This window comes from Podarcis bocagei, assembly GCF_964188305.1.
Source record: "Podarcis bocagei genome assembly, chromosome: 4".
In the NCBI taxonomy this organism is placed as follows: Eukaryota; Metazoa; Chordata; class Lepidosauria; order Squamata; family Lacertidae; genus Podarcis; species Podarcis bocagei.
Genome location: NC_138128.1, coordinates 71,302,822 through 71,317,101, shown reverse-complemented (window position 1 = coordinate 71,317,101; position 14,280 = coordinate 71,302,822).

The following is a 14,280-nucleotide window of genomic DNA, read 5'->3' as shown; positions in this document are numbered from 1 at the left end:
CTCACATCACCCTTGCCTGCGTTCTCAGTTACCTAATTATAGACAGCAATTTATTAGCTTATTTCAATTCTTATTATATAAATTTCGAATATTATGTCCCCAATTTCAGATACCTTTATCATAAATTAAACTGCTTAATTTAACCATAATATTACTTCAAATTTCATCACTTCCTTATAGTCTGGCTTATTCTCATATGTCTTACAACAAAATTTGCTGCTGCTATGTTACTTTCAATCGTGCATTCTCCTAACATTCATACAGTTTATAATGTTTTTGTAGATAGTCTTTAAATTTTTTCCAGTCCTCTTCCGCCGTCTCTTCTCCCAGGTCCCGAATTCTGCCAGTCATTTCCGCAAGTTCCATGTAGTCCATCAGCTGTGTCTGCCATTCTTCCAGTGTGGGTAAATCTTGAGTCTTCCAGTGCTTTGCAATAAGTACTCTTGCTGCTATTGTTGCATGTGAGAGGTGATTTTTTGAGGCAGTTTTGGTTTTCATTTATTACATATACATCCCTTTCTTTTATATAACTTGAAGGTTATATGAAAGTGGGCAAAGGTTTCCCAGGAAGCCAGTGTGGTGTAGTGGTTAAGAGCGGTGGACTCGTAATCTGGGGAACCGGCTTCGTGTCTCCGCTCCTCCACATGCAGCTGCTGGGTGACCTTGGGCTAGTCACACTTCTCTGAAGTCTCTCAACCCACTCACCTCACAGAGTGTTTGTTGTGGGGGAGGAAGGGAAAGGAGAATGTTAGCCGCTTTGAGACTTCTTTGGGTAGTGATAAAGCAGGATATCAAATCCAAACTCTTCTTCTCCCAAGCACTGACCAGACCCACTTAACTTTAGTAAGGTGGCTGTGTCATTTGCCTTCAGATCGTAATCCTACCCTAGTTGTGAATGGAAGAGTTAAGTTGCTACAACAGAAAGGCAGGGAAGAGGGGGCCATAGTAGTCGAGGTAGAAGATGACAAGAGCAAAAGTAGTAGCGCTTGCCAAGGAGCTGAAGGAGGACTGGATTTCTGGAATATTGTACAGGGAGAAGCAGTTTAAGATTACGTTTTTACTAAGTTAGGAGTGGCAGCTGAAAGGTGTGGCAAATGGAAAATTGCATATTCCTGTGCAATGTGTGTGAGCTTCTAACAGCACGTTTTGCTGCTTTCCTCGTGTTTTTTCTCACCAGGGCAGCATGGAGGCAGAACAGATCTACACATTTATTGTAAGAAACCTGTTCCTATTTTACCCTCTTAAAATCTGAATGATATTTTGATGAAAGTTTAAGATATTTTCCCATTGACCTTCAGTAACAATATCTATCTATCATCTATCTATCTATCTATCTATCTATCTATCTATCTATCTATCTATCTATCATCTATCTATCTATCTATCCCAGGGTGATTTACACAAAAGGGAAATAACACACACACACACACACACACACACACACACACACACACACACACACACCAGCTCAAATGCAACCTGTTCAGATAAGTTAGAAATGTAAGAATTGTTGGAAAGTCCCCTGCTGTTTCCCTTGCTACAGCTCTTCTGATTCTTAGTGGAAGTTTGATTTCTATACATTTCAGATGCAGTAGCCCGCAGGACAGCACAGCATGTACTATTTCAGAGGGAATGAATGTTTAAACCTCTAATTTTTTTGCCAGTGGGAAACACAGGAGCTGTGGAGTGCCACTAATGTATCTTAATTGCCATAACTTTGGATCTCAATAGAAAAAAACAGTTTACAAAGTACTTACAACACCCCCACCCCACCCCCCAAAAAATAATCTTGAAGAAAGGGGAAAGAATGAAGTTCAAGGATGACTTCTCAGAAGTGGGAATGGTGGTGCTTCTCTAAAAAATAGATTACAAAGGTGAAGGGAAAATGTTAACACAGAAAAGATTTCTGCTCTGGTGGTTGTTTTCGACACAAGATAATATTACGTTGTGTCAACTGCAGTAGACATTTGTATCACTACCCTGTTCATTGTTTTATTGTTATACTCTGGTGGAAGTTTGGCATAATCTAGCCACCTGGGAGAAAACACTGCTAAAACTGCTTTACATACTTGTTTAAATCTTTTCTATCTTTCTGCTAGAAAGGAATTTACAGATAATCTCACTGTGGGAAATACAGCAGATGCAAGGTTTTCTTTTGAGTCCCCTATTACCCTTATTGCCGCATGCATGCATGGTTTTCAGAACTGATTTATTATTTACTTCTACAATAAAGTTGTTTGGGTTTTCCCTCCCTTTCGGAGAATCAAGATGACATTGGTGATCTCCTTCAGCCTGTTCTGTTTTGATGGTATTTGTAGTCCATTGTGAAATTGCAGTCACGGTCACAGTGCAGTAAATTCCACCAGCTGCCACGAGGGTGCTAAAACCCACAGCGTTTTCATCTGATTTAGGGCTAGTACATGCAACCTGCCTACCAAGTGGGATCTACTTGCAGTCTCTCTCATTCTTGTGTCCATTTTGGGGTCTGACTTGTTTGCATTAAGCAGAGTGAGCAGAACTGCACATTAACCACATATCTTTTCAATGTGTGGTAAATGATGCCATGGAACAGGCAGGTTGCCATGTTCTTGCTAACACTGCTGTTGTGTGGTGATTAAGAAAATGGGACACGGGTGGCACTGTGGGTTAAACCACAGAGCCTAGGACTTGCCGAACAGAAGGTCAGCAGTTCGAATCCCCGCCACGGGGGGAGCTCCTGTTGCTCAGTCCCTGCTCCTGCCAACCTAGCAGTTCAAGAGCACGCCAAAGTGTAAATAGGTACCGCTCCAGCGAGAAGGTAAATGGCGTTTCTGTGCACTGCTCTGGTTCGCCAGAAGCGGCTTAGTCATGCTGGCCACATGACCCGGAAGCTGTATGCCGGCTCCCTCGGCCAGTAAAGCGAGATGAGCGCTGCAACCCCAGAGTAGGCCAAGACTGGACCTAATGGTCAGGGGTCCCTTTACCTTTACCTAGGTTCCACGGAGATGGCATTCCCACCGACACCCACACCTTTGCCACAGTCCGGGAGCAAGCACATGTCCCAGTTCTGGGAGCAAGCACATGTCTTCCAGTTCCTTGTTAATACATACTTGCCCACAAGCTATTCAAAAAGGTCAAGGGGCATGGCCTACCCTGACTAGACAATTCCTCCCTGTGCCAATGCTATTACATGGACACAGATACAATATTTCTACTAGGAGAAGTAACTGTCCCATGCGGTACTTTCTGTTTGAGATCAAGCTTTCTGCTCCTGTACATCCTAGTAGAGAGATCAGCATGTGCTCTTTGTCAATCATAAAAATGCCCTTGTAGTTGCTGTTAAAAGTTTCTATCAAATAAGGGAGTGTGCAGTGTAAGATTGGCAAACAACCACCAGATGGTGCTGTGTTCAAAATTTGCTACCTAGAGACTATTACAGCTAGTGGAAATGCTATACGTATCTTTATTAATGATGCAGTTAATTCTGGAAAGTTTTTTTGTGCTACATAAATGTGTTGCCTACTTGAGTTTCAGTTTCTTCCAGTATGATGATCCGGAGTAACGGCTGAGCTGCTTCCTAAGAACAAGAGTTATTCTGCATCCCTCTAAATATAAGACAGCACATTAAAACTGTCTTGCGTTAAGTTTACTGCTGTGCATTCTCTGACCTTATAAATATGACTCAGACCTCACCTACAATAATATAGTTTTAATAGGGTTGCTGCAAAAGCAAAGAATAATTGAGCTCCTGCATAATGAGGAGTTGGGATAATTGGCATACAAGTGAATTATTAATTGGTGTTTAGAGAAATTGTGCCCCTGTGAGGACAAAAATAGTGGCACATGTCCCTTACAGAGTCTCAAAGTTACATTTACAGTAATAGCCTGGTAAACAATGGCTGACCATTGTATACTCATCTGTTTAGCGGTTGATTGTGCACTGGACTAAACAGAGGTAAGACTTGATGTGAAATACTTCCATAAAAACAACCGTAGACAAACAGACATTACTTGTGGAAATAAGTGTTGTCTGTTAGACAGCTGGCGCAATGGAATTCCACAGAGCCCCTTCTAGACAGATGTATTTAACAAATGTAGAAACTGCTTTATGATATAAAATAAATGAATACATTATAAAACACATAAAACAATTTCTACAAACTAAATTCTACATTCCTGCAATCTTAAAAAACTTACATACGTAATTTTATTTGTAGGCCGCCTTTCCATAGCTTAAACCATACTCAAGGCGGCTTTTTGTTGTTGTTGTTTAGTCGTGTCCGACTCTTCGTGACCCCATGGACCAGAGGCATGCCAGGCACTCCTGTCTTCCATAACTACAACATAACAAAAAAACCAAAACAGTCAAACATTAAATAAAACATTAAAAAAACACAAAACCAAACTCAACAATTTCCAAGCAAGTCACAACAAAATCTAAAATAAAGATACAAGACATCAACGGCAACACCCACCTCCCCAGAAAAACAATACTTCAAGCCAAAAGTCTGTTCAGCACTTTAAGGTTTTGTAGCTGTAGTCCAGCCCCCTACCCAGGTCAAAAAGGCCTGCAAGGCAGGGAGCAGCTCTTCCAGGACACACAGCCAAGATGGTATCTGGCCTCTTTAGCAGCCTCAGTTTCAGCAGCTATATGATTGATACTCCAGAAAGCCTTATTAAACCAGAATTTCTTCTGTAGGTGCCAAAATATCATGCTGCTAAGCAGCTTTCTAATTTTGGTAAAAGTACAGTGTGGGCTCCTTCAAAGAATCATGGGAACTGTAGCCAACCCCTCACAGAGCTATAGCTCCTAGCACCCTTAAAACCATAGCTCCCCCCCAAAAAACCCCTACATTTTTGATGTGCTTTTAATTGTAAGGTATGTCAAGCTTAGGCTTATCTAGTTTCAAGGTGCAACCTGAAACCTGCCTAGGTTTGCTGTGGGACAAAGAAACGCATAGTGGCTGGTTCCACATTGTTGAAAATAGAAAACCCAGCAGCAGCTGCCTCTAGCCTTAAATGAAACACAAAGGTTCCTTGTTAGGTAAGGAACAGAAGACAGGACTACTGAATCTATCACCCATGACTCACTCAGGGGAGTTCTGTACAAACAGCTTCCCAGAGCTCAGTTAAGAGGCACAATGAAGTCCAGGTCAGCTTGACCAGAGTGGCAGAGGAAGGCAGTGAAAGAACTGTCTGTTCTTAACCAGGTGGTCAAAATCTTCTTCCTTTGTTCTATTGCTTTTTCAACAGCAAAAGAATGGACTCCTTATGTTCTTACATGTAATTTGCTTTCTGTTGAAGTTAATGGCCAAAACCTTCATTGATTTTTTAATGCTGTGGGATTGCTCTCCTGAAGTTGACATTTCTTCCCTGATAGTTTCATATTCTTATTACCATATTGCTACTCTCCTGGGCTCATCAATGACCTCTTATAAATGGCCCTTTTAATTCTGAAAGAGCTTTGTAATCTTTTATTGACGCCATCTTCCTACTGGTTCTAGGAAGCAGGCAGGTGGTCGGCCAGAGGTTGAAAGGGAGGGTAAAGACAGAGGCAGGAAAGGAGATTATTATTTTAACAGATTATATGTGGAATTTAAACATAACAAAATAACATGTCGAATGAACAAAGAAGAGGAAGTTAATTAATTCCAACACATAGCGAAACACAAGCAATTGAATATGCCCTGGGCAATGCAACATTTAAAAAGGAGTCCCAAAGCAACATGCTTGTGCTGAATCTTGTACCTTTTAAGTGCTTGTCCACAGCTGGAGCAAATCTAGATTTGCACTAGCCTTTCTCCCCATTAATCCAAGAGTGTCCACATGATGTCATCCCTATTCCAGTGTTGTCCTGGACCTTTCCCCGCTTTACACGAAGGGTTTCCAATCCTTAGAAGGTCTGAAATCGCCAGGATTGAAAAATCCCGTGTTTTAAAGGGGTGGCAAGCCAATGTGACTGCACATTTTCTTCCATTATAAAAGTATTCCTGTTCTCAAACTGTTTTTAAGTGGATGCAATGGATTGTGCTAATGTTGCTCACGCCACGTCTTAAAGTGGCAAGTTGTTTCAGTGGTGTTGTCAGCGTGCTAATCTGGCCTTTGTTTAATTTGGAAGGAGGCTGCTTGGCGTTTTGTAGTGCAGTCGTACCTTGGAATTCGAACAGAATCCTTTCCGGAAGTCCATTTGAATTTCCAAAATGTTCGGAAACCAAAGCGCAGCTTCCAATTGGCTGCAGGAAGCTCCTGCAGCCAATTGGAAGCCGCAGACGCCCCGCTGGATGTTTGGCTTCCAAAAATAGTTCGCAAACTGGAACACGCACTTCCGGGTTTGCGGCGTTCGGGAGCCAAAACGTTCGAGAACTAAGCTGTTAGAAAACCAAGGTACAGCTGTATTTTATCTGCAAATATACATGTGAAGCACAGGTGAAAGCACATCTTAAACACTCCAACCAGCTGCCCAAAGGCCCCCCCATTCCTACATCACATTTATTTATTTGACAAAAATTATGCTGTGTATCATTTCATCAACAAAACCTCTAAGTTGTTTACCTAAAATATAATATACCATATTTTTTGCTCTATAAGACTCACTTTTTCCCTCCTAAAAAGTAAGGGGAAATGTGTGTGCGTCTTATGGAGCGAATCCAGGCTGCGCAGCTATCCCAGAAGCCAGAACAGCAAGAGGGATCGCTGCTTTCTGAGATTCAGAATTGTTTTTCTTGTTTTCCTCCTCCAAAAACTAGGTGCGTCTTGTGGTCTGGTGCGTCTTATAGAGCGAAAAATATGGTGCATTAAAATTTGTGATAAAATCAGACATTAAAATAAAATTGCATATTAAAATAAGTGTCAAGCTTTTTAGTGGCTATTGATATCAATGCAATGAAGGTAGGAGTGGCCTCAATGCCTGAGGCAAAATGGGAAGATGCTCTCATCCACCGCTTGTCACCCCCTCTGAAGCCTTGCTTACTGGGGTTGCACAGTTGCAGCTTCTGGGTTTCTGGCAAGATTTTGCTGGGCTCTCGCTGGAACCTGGAACCTGTTGCTTCTCCTCCTCACTTCTCTGGTGCTGGTGACCCTTGGATTCTGCTGCCTGAGGCAGCTGCTGGCCCTGAGGGAAGGCGTCTGCTGAATTTCAATGGGCAGGGAGTTCCAAAGTTTGAGTGCTGCCACACCGAAGGATGATTTCCTTGCGAGAAAGAAGCGGTCGAATGGGCATATATGGGCTAAGATGATTCCTCAAGTAAACTGGTCCCAAGCTTTTAAAGGCTTTATATACCAATAGCAACACTTTAAATTTGGCCTGGTAACAGACTGAACAGCTACTGATATTCTTTGACATGCAACTGACCACTCTCTGTGTGGAAAATGAAGTGGCTGAGTTGGTGTGCATGGGCTTCTCACACGTGTTTGGTAACAATGGGGCTTAAGGCATGAAAGAGAAGTCGCAACACAGAAGGAGAGGGGCTTGCGTCAGAAGCAGCTTTTCCACAGAGTAAACCCAGTTTTTGTTGAGGAGGCTGGTGCAGTTGCGAAGACATGAATCTCCATGAGAACGGTGGTCTATTTTGGGAAGCTTCCTATATCTTGAAAACAGAAGACAAGATTGTGGCACAGTTGCAGTTAGCTTTTCTGTGCAAGAATTCAAGTATCAGATGAGTTGAAAATTCACCCCCTGTTTTTGAGTTATTTGTTTTTCATTTCCTTGATATAACCCCCCCTCCCGGACTTTGGACTGTTGATGATAAGATTGTTGGTTTTGATTTAGGCCTTTAATCTATGTATGAGGAATCTTGCCCCCCCCCAACTACACTTCACCCTACAGAATATTACATTTTCTGCTATTTCCCCCTTTCCCCTGCCATAAAAGAAGTGTCATTTATTAGTTTCTTCAGACATCTTGTGAGGGCATTAGCTTTTTGCCCGGGCTTTTCCTGACCCATAAGATTGGACTTTGCTATTTCTGAATCTGTTCTTGTTTTTATAATGCCGTTGTCTTATGTTTTGAATAGGCTGCTGAGGGATTTTTAAACCAAAATATTAAGCAGCTTAGAAATGTTTATAAGTACATACATAATATATATCTTTGATTTTTAATCCTTTATGGGGGCTAAGCTGGATCAGGACAATGGCAAAGGAGGGTGGGACCTTTCTCCTGCTATAGTTTACAATGTCTGTTGGGCCTTGCCACCCTGAGGTGTGGCAGAGGATGTTTTCCTCTCACAAGTCTTGAAGTAAGATGTAGCTTCCACTCCCGTATGTAAGGGCTGCCATATACACACCCAGGAAACGGGCTTTCAAATGGCGTCTGGGCAGACTTTCTTTGAATTGGCAAAATGTCCCAGAAAAGCCCCCCTCCCCCCCATACATCAAACGGCCACCATCTTGTCCTTTGTCTTGGTCAGGCCCTCATGCTCAGATGTAGCCGCACAACTTTCAGACACAAATATTCAGGACAACAAGAGCCACGAAAGGATTTCTCCTCAGGGAAGGCCATGATAAAAATGCTGGTCATCATGGCTCCCTGTGAGCTATTCATCAGCGTGGGGAAAATCTTGACAGAGGTATTTACTGCTTGGCTTATTGTTTTGTATTAAGGTTTTCTACTTAGCCCCAGGAATAGAGATTCAGCTGAAAGTGAAGCCTATTAAGGTCTTTAAGTAAGACGCGGCACCCTAATGCAGCTCTGCTTTCTTTTGCCTGCAGCTGAAATAAGCTTTTAAGGAGGTAATGCCTTGAACAAAGAATAATATGAAATAGGTTATTAGATTCCCTTCCCTCTTCCACCCCACCCTGCTTTCAGAGGAGAAGCTCTTCTCTACAAAATGCAGTTCAACTCCCGAGCTATGCCTCCGCATACATTGCTGTTCTTGCTGATGCAAAACCTGGGTGAAAATGCTAAAATGTGGACTTTTTTTTAGTGCATGCTTTGGGACTGTTTCAGGTGAGGTCGTTCTAAAACAGAATTGATTTAAAAACAAGACTGTTTTTATTGCTATTAATTTATAATGTAAAGTAATACTGACATTCCCCACCCACCTGTCTACAATCCATGCCCAAATTGCATTATTACAGGTGTAAAATTACAGATAAAGGCCATCTATATCAGGAATTGTGAACTGCTTGGGTCTCTTTTCATTGCATCTGTAGTGGAAGACTTCTATGAGGAGGCTGGCTTCTTAACTCTTTCATTTCCTGTCATCCCCCCCCCCCAACCTGCTAATAAAACCAGCCCTCCAAGCTGCATTTGCCTTGCTTACAAACCGAATGAATCTTGGGTCATACACGAGAGAGGCTACTTGAATTTCCTGGAAGCTTTCTGTAATAGATGTGATATACAAAAACACATTGTGAATCTGCATTGCATGAGGGGTTTCCTTTTCCTTTCCTTTTCCTTCTTGTGGTTGTAGTTGTTCAATTTAATAAGAAGCCTTGGGGGGAAATGTTACATTTTGCTTTCCCCATTTCCCAGTGGCTTTGCATCTGCTTGAATGAGACCCAGTAACTTAACAAATAAATAAACCCAGTGGCCAAGTAACACTTCGCTCAGTTGCTAAGTAGCAGATAGATTATTTAAAGAAATGGCCATCCACCACTCTGCCCATGCAATCCATAAAGGAATTCCAGGTCTCTTTTATCTCCTTGTCCTCTGCCTGTCCTGTTCCACACAGGCCCATCCATATTTGTGGTGCTGAAGGATAGCAGGTTAGCTGCATTGCTGAAGGGATTTTACAGTTCTTAGATCTCTATCTGTAACAGCATTGGCAGACAGCTGCCTAGCTACCTCCTTGGTTGTTCACGCTGCCGGACTTGTGTGTGTGATATCATACCCTCTAATAACCCACTGATTAAAATTGGGGTGCGTGTCTTTCAGTGTCATGCACCCATGCAAGCCAGCTGGGGCTTCCTCGCCCCAGCCCCCTGTCTCTGTTACTGGCAGCAGTTCCCTCAGTGAGCATTGCACTGGCACCTCCAGCTCCTCCTCCTCTTCACCGTTGTCACCCTTGCCAGCTTCTCCTCCTCCTCTGGCAGGGGAGGCGTTGGGTGGAGGAGGAATGGCCTCTAGGTTTGGCTTATACCACCCACAGCTCCCCCTCCCCCGCTCCCCAGGCTTTGGCTCGGGTGCCTTCTTTCAAATGTCAGCACACACGTCTTTTGGGGCCAAGCTCTCATGTGAGCGAACTGACTTGCGTGAGAGCTTGGCACTGAAAACGGGACATCCAATCAGAAGTCGGGATAGCTTCTGTAATTCCAGGATGTCCCAGTCAAATCAGATACGTTGATGTGTGTGTGATATTTTCTTTGGCCTGCCAAGATTCTTAGACTAAGACTTTATGTAGTATGATGTTGTGTGACGCCTGTATGCAACAGTGTGAGAGAGAGACGGAGAGCAATGTATGTCCCCCCGCCCCCGGTTCCTTCAAACCAGGAGTCATCATGAGCATGTTTGCAAACAGGAGCAACTGTCTAGTGCAGGCATAGGCAAACTCGGCCCTCCAGATGTTTTGAGACTACAATTCCCGTCAACCCTGACCACTGGTCCTGCTAGCTAGGGATCATGGGATTTGTGGTCCCAAAACATCTGGAGGGCCGAGTTTGCCTATGCCTGGTCTAGTGTCACCACTTGTGCCCACTAGACCTGATGAAGCTGCTAAAATTGCATGGGGGAATGGCCATGTTTTGGTCCCACCAACCCCTGCAATCCTTGATAACACTCAATTGGGAGCTGCCCAGAGTGGCTGGGGAAACTCAGCCAGATGGGCGGGGTATAAATAATAAATTATTATAATAATATTATTATTGCAGTCCTTGCAAGCATGCGGTGACACTTTTTTGCACATAGCACCGAAAAAAATTGCAAAGGGTCTTATTTTGTTCCAAAAGGAGTCTCTGCTGTCACAGTTGCTTCTCTGATGGGAGAAAAGTTGTGTGCCCTCCAGTTCTTTTGGTTCTTTCCCTAGCCTCCTCCCTTTGGAAAGAATCAGTGGTCCCTTAAACATTGCAATTTTATTAATACACAGTACCTAGCAGAGCGTAAGTCCTATTCTTGCTCTTAGGAGTGCACACACAATTAAACCATACCTCCTTAGTTGCGAAAAGAAACATTGAACTCTTCTCTCAATGCTCTCTGAATCCTTTTTTGTTTTTTAAAAAAGCTCATATACAAACCAAGCTCCCCAACCCTACAACATTTCAAGTGACATTTGCACACTCCTGTATATGCTAGAGAAGGGGCAGAAATGCTTTTATGCAATGTATATTGGATTGAGCTATTGGATAAATGTTTGGAAAAGCACATGCACAAAATAGTGGTGGCGGCAGCAGGGGGGGGGCACCGGAATCATGTTCAGCTGCTGGGGAACTCATTTCATGAAAAATATGGTTGCGTATATGAAGCTTAAAAGTAAAATTTCAGCATGGGAAGATCTGGATCTTTTGGACACAGATTCTGACTAGAAGAATGAATGAGTTGGCTTGCTCACAGACTCTGTCACAGGAACCCAAGTAAGAATAAAATGGAAGTGATTATTGAAACATAAGCATGCAAAAATATGAAATACAGTCATACCTTGAGTGGAATGAGCTTCGGGTTGAGTGCATTTGAGTTGTGCTCCGTGGCAACCCGGAAGTAACGGAGAGCATTACTTCCAGGTTTCGCCGCTCGTGCATGCGCTCAAAATGATGTCACGTGCATGTGTGGTAGCGGCGAAACGTGACCTGCGCATGTGCAGACGCATCGCCACGTCTTGCGTTCCATTCGGGATGTGAACGGGGCTCCGGAACGGATCCCGTTCGCATCCTGAGGTACCACTGTATAGAATACAAAATGCACTTTGTCCAAGCTGTGGCAACTGTATTCGCAACAATGAAGTTTTTGTCTTTTTGTTACTCATATTTGGGCACTCATATTTCTGTTTTTTTTTTAAAAAAATCACATACAGGGCTTTTTTCCCATCTAGAACTCTCTGGGACTCAGTTCTGGCACCTCTCAGGTGGGCACCATTGCCAATTTGAATGAATGAGGGTGAGTTCATGGTGAGTTCCTGCACCTTTTTTCCTAGAAAAATAGCACTGATCACATACCTTGCTATGAAATGAAGACTACGGAGCTTGACTCCTTGTCTGTAGCTGTTTAATTTCATTGTGGAACAGCAGACTCCAACTGTGTTTGAAAGCACTCTGAAAAGATGCTAGCATGTTGAGAAAGAGGGAAGTATATTTGTGTGGGTGGGTGTGAGACGGTAGATGATCTTATGTTGTATATCTACACAGACAATCTGGTGACACGGGAAAAGGAACGCTACCCTGCTAGCATTTTGACAACATATCCAACAATAACCAATCAGCTTCACACATTCACAGCTATCTAATCTAACAAGCAGCATGGCCTATGGCTTCAAGGATTTTGGTGGGTGGCATGGTTTGTTAACAGATATCTGTGCATATTATCATCTCTACATTAGATAGATGTTTACATTCTGCTGGGAAACATTGAAAGATAACTTGAAGGTGCTAGCTTATCAGTAGGGTATGATTTCTCCCCTTAATATGAACGGCAGTTCCTGTTGTATCTTGCTGCTCATGCCCTTTCGATTCTAATTTATTCTGTGGGTTCTTCTGCTCAATTGATTGAAGTGTGCCTCAAAGGCTTTCACATGGTACCTCACCCAACCCCCATTTTCGGTGGCATAAAGACATAGGCTACATTCACACTCTACATTTAAAGCACTATGATACCATTTTAAACAGCCATGACTTTCCACCAAGAATTCTGGGAACTGTGCTGCAGGGTATTATTCTCCTCACAGAGCTACAATTCCCAGAGTTTCAAGTGGCATGAGGGTACTTCTGGTGTGATGTGAACAGAAGCAGACTTTGATAATCTTTTGTAATATTGTGCCCTGTGCGAGGTCAAAATTGGGCACCCCTGAATGGATCTTCTCAATTATGGATCTTCTCAGTTTTGCACACCCTCAGCTCAGCACCTTGTGTGGCGGAACCGTCCACACCACCCTAAATCTGTTGCTGGTGTGAAGGTGGCCTAAGTTGGGCATTTGCAGTGGAGTTCAGAGAACAATGCAGCTATGGAATGGAAAGAACTGCTTGCTGAATATAACTTATATTCAACTCTTGCTTCCAAGTCATGAGAAGTACCAGTCTGTTCTGCTCTATTCTGAACTTCAGCTGAAGTTCTCTGTCCTGTTCTGGGCAGTACATTCCTGAGAATCTTTTTTTGGTTGCTGTAAATGGATTTGGATCTGAATCTCGAGAGCTTTTCTAATAGCCCCAAAGTATTAGATCTGAAGTATTTTAGTCTGTGTGGAAATCAATAAAACATATTTTTTACAGTTTAAATGTTAAGTTTGAGCAAATTCAAAGCTTTACTTGGGCATTCATTTTTATTGGACTGTTAGTAAACATTTTAAGACATGACAGTGGTATAAAACCAAAGAATGGGAAGAATGTAGGAATAAGCCATCCACTTTATATTATATTTAATATACTACCATAAATACAGCAGTATATTTATACTATTTAAATATACTATTGTAGCTTCCTCCTTTGGCAAATGCAGTGGTTTTTTCTTTGATTTTTTAAAAAGATCTTGATTAATTATATATGTGCAGACTTTTTCAACACCAGATGTCAGTAGTGCCTCAGTTATTTCTTCTGTTCCATGTATCTTTGGTAATGCTTACTGCTCATATTTAAGAAGCATATTATCCTTCACAAATGTTTTTCCTTTACTTTTTTTGTATGGGTAGTGGATTTTGTGTGGTTGTCATTTACTTTTTATTCATTGTTTATTAGGGTCCCCCCCCCACACTAACAGCACAAAGATAAAACAATAAAAAGGAGGGAAAACATACAGTATTGGATAAAGAATGCCAATTCACAGCACCATTAGGAAAGTCAGACACCTGCGATCAAAGCCTATAAATATATCTGTAAGTAAAAGTGGTACTGGGAGAGAAGGGGCCAGAAAGGGAAGGGGAGAGTCAGAGATAGGATTCAGCAAAAGTCCACATGGCACAAACAGCTGTGAGCAGGATTTCCAGATATTGGAGTATTAAGTCTCTTTACACAGCTGAGCAAAAGCTGCTCTTTCATATACCGCAAGGGAATAAAGGTTCTCTGACTGGTGAACAATACAGTGAACTGTTAGATCTTTCCAGCAATGTGAGACCAATCTCTTGGCCACCAATAAAGCATGCAGTGTCCCCCCCCATCAAATTCCAGGGCATCAAGATATAATGAAAACAACATGAACATCTGAGTATTTTAGAGATATCCTAGGAC